General features: G+C 35.0%; 1 non-coding gene across 1 annotated transcript; it reads left to right on the top strand.

The window, feature by feature from the left end:
• Positions 1–11,643: 11,643 nt before the first annotated feature.
• Positions 11,644–11,715, top strand: TRNAD-GUC (transfer RNA aspartic acid (anticodon GUC)). Its single transcript has one exon. It is a non-coding gene; the product is annotated as a tRNA-Asp (tRNA).
• Positions 11,716–12,460: the final 745 nt, after the last annotated feature.

The raw sequence follows: 12,460 nt of genomic DNA on the forward strand, positions 1-12,460 counted from the left end.
AGGCAATTAGAAATAATACCCTCTACATGGCTGTGGTGTACTACTACACAAATAAAGAGTGTGCGCTATGGCAACACTGACTAGTACGGCGCGGTGGGGAGTCAGTCGTAGTCGGGCCGCCACACGGGACGGACGTCAGTGCTTGCACTAGCTTACACAGTGAACATATATCAGTGTTTTATTTAAGACACCACATTGGCGACGAGGATAAAAGTGAGTAATTAATAATTTTAATGATTATATACCCAATAAATTAAATAAAATAAAAGGGAGGTAGCTACAATCATTACACTTATAGAATGTACATTCACAGTCTATTTGCCGATTAATATTTATCGAAATCATTATTATTATCAACATCAAGTAAATTAATATTTAATTTTACAAACAATATCAAACCTACAAACCCATAGTAATATTGATTTTGATCATGTTATGTTGATTAACAAACTCGTTACTTACCAAAAGTCACTTGTTATTCTATGATAATTAGTCTTGTTAAAACTAAATCATCTAAGATCACTCGAGCCAGACTGACGCAGACGGGATATGTCTGCCTGCCAGTTATCGAATTTTGACGCGGACATACTGTGTTTGCCTGCCAGTTGAAAGGTAGCTATTTAAGCTGTAATTTGTAATGCCACTAGTACCCAGGGCCGTTTGGACGGTCATCGAACTAAATAATTTATATTATTAAAATGATCGTATTCATGAACGAATTAAATTATTTCACTACAATGAAAAAATACGTAGTAGGTTACCTCCTGTTTTCATCAATGCTACCTATAAAACGAGACAAGATAGTGTATTGTCAAGAAATTATGATAATCTGATTGGGTATATAATTTTAAATAATATAAATAAAGCAAGTAGTGAATTGCTAATATGGAATAATAAACAAAGCAAGTCGTGAATTGCTAATATTGAATAATAAACAAAGCAAGTCGTGAATTGCTAATATGGAATAATAAACAAAGCAAGTCGTGAATTGCTAAACTGGAATAATAAACAAAGCAAGTAGTGAATTGCTAATATGGAATAATAAACAAAGCAAGTCGTGAATTGCTAATATGGAATAATAAACAAAGCAAGTCGTGAATTGCTAATATGGAATAATAAACAAAGCAAGTAGTGAATTGCTAATATGGAATAATAAACAAAGCAAGTCGTGAATTGCTAATATGGAATAATAAACAAAGCAAGTAGTGAGTTGCTAATATGGAATAATAAACAAACTTCATTTATATTCAAGTATCAGTGTGTTATTAAATCAAGGTACATACATTTACCAATTTTGGCGATAAATAGGCATTTTGTAATAGTTTTTGTATACCGCCTGAACAAAAACAAAGGGTAATATTTTGGTGTTATACATAGATTTCGAATATAAAAAATATATAATTTTACTAATTAAGACATGACAAAAAAACTGAGGTATGTCTCGTTTCTGTCGGGTCTGGGTTTTTAACTATTTTACTAAACAATTCTTCATTTATGATTATTTATGAATGGATCTTGTTTGTCATACTTTCTGCATAACAACACCCCGGTTGACGCTAGCGCGACACTATCGCGACAAATCGCGACGACAAAATTTGTCGTTACGTATTTAATAGGCGCGTGCGCTCATTCCGCTCCGCTGCGTCTCTTCATCCATATTCTTTATCGTATTTATTTTTATAGCCTTCGATAAAAGATGCTACTTTTAATTACCTCGATCGATGAATCGATAAAAAGATAGAGAAAGAAGCGGGAGATTCTTTTTTTGCACTCTGAGAAGGTTTAAGTCCCAGTGAAATTGGCTGAATGATGATGATATAAAATGTTCTTAATGTGCAAAAATTTATTCAATAAAGCGAGTTCAGTTAGTCCACCTACTTCGGTCTGATCATCAATAAAAGATAAAATACTTACCTAAGTATGTAAGTATTGGGTTAAATTATATTTTATTTTACACCACTGTAATTGTTAAGTTATAAGTAGGCTAATTTATAGCTAACTGCACATGAACAATACCCATCACGCCTTAAGTAATTCTATTTATTTTACTATCACTATGTCACCTACTTAAGGACCCATTCGAGGATACTTATTTATAAACCAATAAATCCTGTCCAATTCGTTGTCACGTCAATAAACTGCGTCAGGTGACAACGAAACCTTAACTTATAAAAATAAGAGCCAACGTCCTTTCAAAATGACCTATGTGTTCAAAAGATCCAGAAATTAAAGACACGCAGATCCGCAAGAGTAGTTCCCAATGCGGGAACAAGATATAATGGACCACCAAATTAAAAAGACCTGTGTCACTGTATGATTAGTTCCAAATAACAGGTCAGCGTAAACTGGTGGTCACCACATGGGTGTTTTTGAAAGCGTTATCGCAGTACATTACATTATAGTACATTAGTGCGAGTTGACGCGACCAGTCGCCTGTGAGGCCACGGCTTGTATTAGTGGTCCCTAATTTATTGGGGCGATAGGACGACGGACGCCGGCCACCCCGGCCACGGATCCATTCACACCGGGAGGGTAGGTTGGGGTAGAATGGAACATAGCCTTTTTGGGTTAAAAAATACTACGCAATTAAAATTTTGGGTGGGTACTATTCGTATCCAGAATCCAGAGGAATTGAATTTTCACTAATTTTAGATAGAGGTTTGTATACATAATGGTACGATTTGTGATGGGATTTGAAATATGAATTCTTCAAAAATACATTTCTAGGATTAAACATTTCAAAGATTCTAAATGAGAATTTTCAGAAATTAAAAAAAAAACACAAATTGGAACACTTCATAAAGGAGGTACCTAGGTACCTAATAATTGCATATCCATATAAAATTTTTAATAAAGACATCAAAAGTATGTAAAAGTTATTGTCCTTTTTGTAATGTACCATAGATCAAATCTACACCTCCAGAGATCGTTATCAAGGGCAATGTCGCTGCAATAAAAACCTGTGATATTTTTACGACTAATTTTCATTGTGTCCGTTCCACCCAACGCTCCCCTACATTTTTATTAACACCCCAAACCTGATAAACAGGATACGGGAAATATATTTATTTGTCCAATCATCGAATATAAGGGGTGTTCTCGGGTTACACCAAATGATTCCGGTATAGCAATCGGCCTGGTGATTTGTTGTGATAATCTACACTCATAAATAAGGCCGAGTGTACCCGATTGAGCTGCCTCGACTGAGATACGTTGGTAATCTTTTGTTTTTACGTTTTTATTTGCCGAGTTTGATTTAATCCGGACGAGTTTGGCGAGGACGTTTTGGGTGACGTCACTCTTGAAGGAAAGCCGATAAATCATTTTGGTTGAGTCATTTTGCTGACGAACTGTGACGCAATATTTGAAAGTTTATTGTAATCCTACAAGTTTGGATGCCTGGATGTCGGGATGTCTGGATGTTTGTTACTCTTTCACGCTTAAACTACTGAACGGATTTTGATGAAACTTAACAGTAGGTATTATTGTTTATAACCCAGAATAACATATAGGCTATAATTTATGAGGTTCTGTGACAAACGAAATTTCACGCGGGTGAAGCCGCGGGCAAAAGCTAGTTAACAATTAGTTTTTCTAGTGGCATGGCAACAATCGCATTCTATTAAGTGTGTCCTTTAGCTTTAACCAGTTTGCGCCACTGTTTTAATCACAAGCCAGTGACAAGGCCTCACTTGCCAGTAGCGTCAACTGGAAAGCACCACATGGAAACCCACATTGATGAAAACCTGCAATACCTAAGAACCCAAAACGATAAAATTTCATAAAACAATTTTCCAATTTCTCTCATGGAAGTTTAACCCAGGACCTTCTGATCAAAAGAGTCCAATTTTCTTCTTATCTACTAGATTAGACCACAGGGGCTTTATTGCCATATTAAAATACAGTTAGTGATGTCCACAGTATTATACATTAGGTAAAAATATAACACGTACGCGACACGTAGCTAGATAATAAAAATGGTGTTGCCATAAAACAAAGGCGACGCCGGGACACCCACATGGCGGTCTTTATTGTGCGATAGAGCACAAATAGAGATGGGTGTTGATTAGTTACTTTAGTCGATTATTTAGAACTAGCGGCCGCCCGCGACTTCGTACGCGTGGAACTCGTTTTACCCCCCCTTCATCTATCTTACGCGGTTCAGATTTTTCATACAATTTTTTTTTCCCGCTCACTCCCGTTCCCGTGGGAATTTTGCAATATTCTGTTGTAACTAAGCTTTAAGTTTACTAAGGTACCTGCATGCCAAATTTCAAGCGTCTAACTTAAGCGGTTTAGATTTTTCATACAAAAGGATTTTCCCGCTATTTCCCGTTCCCGTGGGAATTCCTAAGTATCCTATAACCTGCCCAGGAGTATGAAGAATAATTGTACCAAGTTTCGTTGAAATCCGTCAAGTAGTTTTTGTTTCTATAAGGAACATACAGACAGACAGACAGACAGACAGACAGACAGACAGACAGACAGACAGACAAAAATTTTACTGATTGCATTTTTGGCATCAGTATCGATCACTAATCACCCCCTGATAGTTATTTTGAAAATATATTTCATGTACAGAATTGACCTCTCTACAGATTTATTATAAGTATAGATAGATTAGTCGATATGTAATTTTAGCAATTTTCTGAAAGGGGCAATATAAACATCGGGGATTTGAATTCTATCTATGAGAGTCACTGATGACTGGTATTGAGGTGGATGGTTTTGGATATGGTTAGTTGTGATTTTTCTTCTTGATGTTAAAGGCTTTTGAATCTCTATTAAAATATGATCGATTTTGTAATAGATTTAAGCACGTAGTTCTTCTACATTATCATCATCATTTTTAGGCCATTTAGTCTCTACTACAGGAGCACGAGTTTCTTAGTTACCAAAGAAGCTGATGGAGAATTTGTCTTACACTCCGCCCCCTACTCTCGTCAGAGTTACGAAGGTAATTTTTTTTATTCTGAAAAAAAAAATATTCCTTATTCTGAAAAATATAAAAAATTAAAACCAACTACTTTGACCATGCTTTGGTATTTATAAAAAAGTTTGAATCGCTATTTTAATGGCGATTCCGAATACAATATTTGATGATGCCACTTGAAAATCGCAACTAACTCGATACATTTCCATCGAGCATCACTTGAGCTAGTGGCGGAAGCTATTCAGTTGCTAAACCTGGTCCATAATAGCCCTGATATATGGTCAGGCCGCGTAATAAAGATTGTCACTCACGCGCGTCTCTAAACGCGGGTTTATTAAGCTACGTGGGGAGAGCTCGGATTGTTATTGTTTTCGATATCTTTAGATTAGAAAGTAGAGATCGATTTATAGCGGAAAAGTTTTTATCCTTCACAAACTAATTTTGATAATGTAACATTGGTGGACCTCGATTTCGTACGCGTGAAATTCCATTTCATAAAAACTCATTTATTTTTACAAGTACTTTTAAAAGCACTTTTACACGTCCCAGTATTAACTCTACCAATCTAAATCCCTTTTGCCTAATAAGGTATTTAACTTAGTCATACTTAAAAGCTTTTTATTTATTAACCCCGTTTAAAGTGGTTCATTAAAGAAGAAACATTATGTAACTAAATCTCTTTAATCTTTTTTTCCAGTATTCTTGTGCGATTTTTCATCTTGTTGCTATTTTTAGCTTTTCATAAAAAATATTCTTTTAGCTTGCACCCTAGAATTGAATGTTGCGGATATACCTATGGTTCTGAAAATAATGAAAAATGCCGAATGAGTCACAGAATGTGCACGTTAAATCTCGGATAAAAAAAACGTATCTTTTTGTCACCGCACAATACATTTGAAGCCTTTGTTGCCTTTGACGGGTGTCAATTGAATTTTACGGTCGTTTTACACGCCTCGTGCGTTTACGACGCATCGGCGAAATTGAGATTCGCGGGGTCTTAATGTTAAATCGGACTTTTTCTTTTGTGAATCACTATTACTTTGATGGAATAGGATCTTTGAATCATTGGAGATGCTCAGTATGAGTTAGTAAGTTGAAGTTAGTAAATGTTTAATACCTAATGCCTTCGCGAAGGTAAATCATGCAACTATTTACTAGTATTAACAATGTGTACAGTTGACTGTATGTTAGACAAAACTTTTTTGCTGCAAACTACAGCATTTAAAAACACTGCAACTTTTCCGCACCAAACGAAATCTTGATCACAGAATGATAGATTATTAGAAACTCAAAATGTAGAGTCACACATTTATTTACAAGAAATAATCCATTCATGGGAATTTGATGTCAAGTTATATCATTTGTCCGGGAATTTTATCACTCAACAATGTCAAACATCTAAATCAGGTATTAACAGATCACACAAATATTTAGTGAACTAGGGAGAATCATATCAAAATGTTTATCTTAACACACTCAACTAAAATGTTTCGACAAATCTCTAATAGTTATAATAAACAAAATATTCACCCGGTTAAGAAGCTTGCTTGCCTTATTAATTTGTATAATACCACCAGTATAACTAGGTCTTCAGAAAAGGTTTAAGAGAAGGGATGAACATGTCAATGTTAACTGGTTACTTGCCACCAATTCACGGATCGTGCTATCCGTTGAAAAATCTTAGTTTCTGGACAGGTAGGTGAGTGGAAAAAAATGAAGTAATAATCCGACCACAAGCCTATGATAATCTGATGGTAACGCCATTTTGTCCTGTGTGGTTTCACGTAAAAAATGTGTGACATGATTATCGGTAACCCTGTGAACAAAAAATATTAGGGACGGTTTATATCCGGGTGGTTTAAAGCAATCAATTGTTTTAGTAAAGTTTTTTTTTTTGGTTTCAAGAAAAAGTTGATTAAAAAAGCAGTCTCCGTGAAAACAGGTTTCTCTTTTTCTTCTCAAAAGCTCTAAAAGTTTGACGCTATAGCTCCAGAGGTCCTGAAGCTAACCCCCAAAAATCCTTTTTTTTTGTTACATTGCAATAAATATTACAGATGAGTGAATCGTCCTATTTGGATAAAAGGCATAGGTATATTTTATGATCCTGCGCTGCGTAACTATGACATATTAAATTGATTGAGCCATAATCATCTAGGTACCTACTACGAATAAAATATAGCCTTTTGTTTTGAAAAAAAAAACATGTAAACAAAATAAAACTTATCTCCATGTGAACCGTCCCCTTACCAATCATAAGGGCGCGGTCACCAACCAGTTTCAGATAAGGGATGAAAGTAATACGAGCGATAACATCGGGGTTGCCTCGTTAGGCTCAATAAAAGGGCTTTTTTCCCAAATTGGGGCGAATTTTTTGCGTTTTTTGCGGCTTCCGTCTAGCCGGCGGACAATTTGTCCTAAGTTCTTGTTTTGATCTCACGTGACTGTTTGACGGTTTAATTTGGTTTGAGACATTTTTTGCCGTTAAGTGGCAGATTTTTTTAGTCTTTTGTAATGGCACTTTATTAGGAAATAATGTTTGAAGTGTGCTTTATTATTAATCCGTAAGCGACATTTTTAGTAATGGTGGAATAGTGACTTTATTTCTTATTATGGATCTGTGAATCTTTAGATTGACTAAAAAATATGACCAAGTGCGAGTCGGACTCGCGCATCGAGGGTTCCTTACAAACCTGTAGGTATATAACTTTGATTTTGTTACAACTTAAAGGTACTATAGACCTGAGTATTTGATAATAATATGAATTTCAATTTAATACCTCTACATGTTCATGAGGAAAGGATTAATTCCTTCAGAGCAGCCCGAAAAATGTTTAGGTTGATGTTCGTGTCGTTGTTTTTCATAATTTCTGATGAATAATTAATCAACAGTCTCTCTGTAATAATCCAAACTATACGAAAAAAAGATCTAAGATAAGACCTAAATGATGACGAAAGTGATATGATATGATCAAAACCGTGAACAATAATATCGATTCGTTGCCCATTAAATATTCATAACCGAAAAATTATTTATTCGAAAGTCATAATGTCTGCACTATCTCCTCAATAAAAAGGTTATAAAATAATTACCATTTTATCTCAATACGTTGCTTCACTTAATTGCATATACTTTTGTCTTGGTGACATCATGGTGGGCGGTGCCGAATTACCATAATATTTTGGAGCCCACATTCGGTCAGATACGCCCTGTGACTTGCTAATTGCATGCCTCGATGTAATTAATTAAATATCTTTACACTGCTTTTGGTGGTGGACCTTTTGGGACTCAAGGTGCATGCAAATTGAATAACCTGATGTATTTCTGAAGCATTCGGATATAAATCCGCGAAATTTAATCTCTTTTCATATTATGTACAAGAAATTATATTCCGTAAGCATTAAGAATCGGAATTGTAGGTAGGTACCAACTTTGTTAAATGCGTGATTCTGATTATGTATGAAGATAACCGAGTCATTGACAAGGACCAAAAATATGAAAGTATTGACTTTGATATTTTTAAATCTTTGAATTCATTTAACAATTTGGTTACGGGTGTTTACTGTAGTCACGAATCAGTGCAAGATTTGTTTCAGTGCACGTATTCAAGAATTGATATACCTACCTACTATATACCTACCTATGTATATACCTACTACTTATGTATCAAAATGGTTTCGTCTCTACATACTGTGTTACAGTAGAGATTTAGACCATGTTTCAGTATTATTCAATTGAAATTAAATCGAAAATCAGTTTTTCTTCCGGATAAGCCACTGCAGTTGCTTGCACTTATATGTGTATGATAAATTATCTATGTCAGGGGTGGCCAAACTTTTGACCTGTGAGGTCTACTTATGTTCGAAAATATTTCTTGCGGGACTGCAAGGTCGACCTCTTGGCCATCACTGATCTATGTATACGTGAAGAATGTACACCCATGACAAATGTGACTTTAATATTACCAACGCAGAAGTAAAATCCAAATTATATCTCTCCATAACTCGCTCGCCGCCATATCAAAGCAATTTAGCGCAAAGAGTGCTAAAAGTATTATCAACGTAATATTCACTGAGAACTGTTTACATTCGCAGTAAGATATGGGATATTAAAACCATTAAACTGCCAGAATGAACTAGAATGTTCACAAACATGATAATTATAGGAACCAAATGCGGCGCGTGGAGGGTGGCAGCCATTACTGTGAAGTTATTTGGTGAAATAAATAGAATATAATAATGTAACACACTTGTTGTGGCATCGTGGCTGATTCATTTAATGTTTTCATTGCAGTATAAAAAAGAAAATACTGTGAGGTTTGTTTTGAATGAAAAATTGCTGATAAGCTTTATTCAAAGGTGTTTAGAAACAATTAATTAGTCTTTCATCATCATAATTTCAGCCACAGGACGTCCACTGCTGGACATAGGCCTCCCCCAATGACTTCTACATAGCACGGTTGCTAGTGGCCTGCATCCAGCGCGTTCGTGCTACCTTTATCAGGTAGTCGGTCCACCTTGTGGATGGACGTCCCACGCTGCGTTTTGCGACATTAATGTTTAGTAAACGAAAAGTAAAATAGAAAAAGCAGATGAAATAGAGCAGCAAAATAATACGTTTTAAATAACTCAATCACTATCCAAACCCCTAAACGAATAAGATAAGAAACTAATAGCTGCATTAGTTTTTTGAAATAAGTATTTCATATTCAATGGAATAAATCTTAATTCTTTCTCTACAAACGGTCAAACTGCATAGAATTTCAATAAATAAATGGCAGCAAAGAAAACCACCTTATAATTTCATACGAGACATTGTTGTAAAGTTTCACTCGCACGGCAATTTGATGGCATTGTCTTGTAAAACAATAGAATTAAAGATCGGAATAACAAAAACAACTATCGCCACAAACAATATTGACTATATTACAGTGTAAGGTGCGCGTGAGCATGCGTTGATGTCATATCACTTTCTAGTACTACTTTGTACTGAGTGCATAAAAATGATAATATTGTAGTTTATTTTAGTTTTATAAAAATTAAAAAAAGTCTAGAACTGAATAATAATTATCTTCTGAATCAAGATGTGTGTGAACATTGTGGCATCATAAGTTTAAGTAATCAATTTTAAATAAAAAATTGAGTTTTAAAATTTATGGTGAAAACTAAGTTGATCTGACGCTTCTTTTTCATTTACCCTGGATAAAACCAAAAGCACAGTTCCACAATTCTCCATGAATCTTGCTAGTCCATGCTAGAGTCTGGTAATTCTGGCAACTAAGATAGTCACTCATCCTTTTATAACAACCTAGTTTTGTAGAGTCTTAATCCTTTTCTTTTATTAAGGAAGACAGACTGACTTCACAACCGAGTACATCTGTACTCACTAACTCTATCTAGAGTTAGTTATTATACCTACATATAGGTTAGATCAGGTCGTCGGTCCATCTTGTAGAAAGGTAGCAGGAAGGCGCTGGATGCAGGCCGCTACTAACCTGCGATGTGGAAGTCATTGAGGGAGGCCTATGTTCAGCAGTGGACGTCCTGTGGCTGAAACGATGATGATAAGAATTATGTATTTTATATAGAACCCATAGTTTATTAGGTACAAAATAACAATTTGCATTTCACTCTATTTTACGTTCTTGCTAACGCTACGTTTTGACGTCTTTATACTATCGCTTGAAAGCAATAATATGCACATATTTAAGCATGCTTTTATGCAATTTGATCCCTGCGGATTTTGTTTACAATGTCTCGTGATTTTCATTCTGAAGTAGCCGAGATGTAAAGAGCGGTGAAAATTAATACCGAGACTAAAAATATGCGATGGCCTCGCTAGAAATATTGCGCATGGCAACAGTTTATGGTAGCATTGTTTTGATATTGATACTGTTATGGTGTGTGTTCTTACACTGGATGTGGAGGATTCCGTCAACTGGGACCGCAATTAACTGGGACCGCGGTCCCAGTCACCGGATGCGTAAAAATTAAATAATTTTCTTCTGGCGACTGGGACCACTCATAAATTTTAGTACTGTACCGATTTTGGATTGAATAATATTTTCTTTAAAGTTATCAATGAGTGGTCCCAGTCGCCGGAAGAAAATTATTTAATTTTTACGCATCCGGCGACTGGGACCGCGGTCCNCCTTAAAAGGCAACTTTAAAATGGGAACTTGGGACGCAAAGATGTTTTGCTTGAGACTCTAAATCACGCGATTAGTGCGTTTAAAATAAAAACAATGAAAAGACTTCATAGAAATAAATATTATGAACATTATTTTATTCATAAAATACACAAAAAAATGGTGGCATTTTTTTGGTACTTATCGAAACTTTAAATTTACGATTTTTAATATTATGACTTTAAATGCGCTAATTAATACGATGCGTCACGCATTGTTTTGTAAAATACTATAAGACGCTTTCTACGAGTACCTACCGAGCTTACATTAACAAATTCAATTTAGTTTTTTACACGTTACCTAAATAATGGGTTAAGAAAGTATAACTAGCTATTCAGAATTATCCAAAGTGGACGTTAAATAATAATTTAGTTATCAATAAAAATAACGAATAAGTACACAAAAATTACAACCCCGATAAGCGTACTCACGATATCACGTGACTTGCTACGTAGCAATGACGCACCGCACTGTAGCGCGTAGCCGCGTAGAAATAGAATCATAATTTCGCTCGTTCTTAACAAGTCTTCGGTAGTATAGTGGTCAGTATCCCCGCCTGTCACGCGGGAGACCGGGGTTCGATTCCCCGCCGGAGAGATCTTTTTGTTTTTTATATTTTTTTAATATGCGTGTTTTTCTATTATATCGTTATTTATAAATTAATTTTATTGGTTTTTGTGCCGGTATGCACAGTTTTTATTGTGTTGTTTTTATAAAGAAATGTAATTTTACTGTATGTAGAAGTAGATTCTAATTTTTTACAAAATGCATGGTTTTAATTCACATAATTTAATTTTATAAATTAATTTTATTGTTTTTAATTAATTTAATTTTTTTAAAATCTGTGTAGGGCCATTCCATTATCGCGGGTGCAACATTTAGACGCCTGTTTTAGTTTATCCACATTACATAAAAAACATTTTGAATAGAATTAGTATTTGAAAGACTACATTTTATTATGTTCTCTTTATATTAAGTAAGAAATAATTTAAAAGCTTTTTTTAAAAGCCAGGACAAAGCTTCAAAGTGCCTTCGCGGGTGCAACAGATTTGGCCCATCGTTTCCAGATCAGAAGCAAAAAACACATAATTCTGTTAATTCTGATACATTTAATATGTTATGTCCTAATATTTTGAAACGCAATAAAGTAACAAAGAACATAAAATAANATGCGTAAAAATTAAATAATTTTCTTCTGGCGACTGGGACCACTCATAAATTTTAGTACTGTACCGATTTTGGATTGAATAATATTTTCTTTAAAGTTATCAATGAGTGGTCCCAGTCGCCGGAAGAAAATTATTTAATTTTTACGCATCCGGCGACTGGGACCGCGGTCCCA

The sequence above is a fragment of the Ostrinia furnacalis genome, unplaced genomic scaffold (genome assembly GCF_004193835.3).
Source record: "Ostrinia furnacalis isolate ACB-3 unplaced genomic scaffold, ASM419383v2 OfSCF2407, whole genome shotgun sequence".
In the NCBI taxonomy this organism is placed as follows: Eukaryota; Metazoa; Arthropoda; class Insecta; order Lepidoptera; family Crambidae; genus Ostrinia; species Ostrinia furnacalis.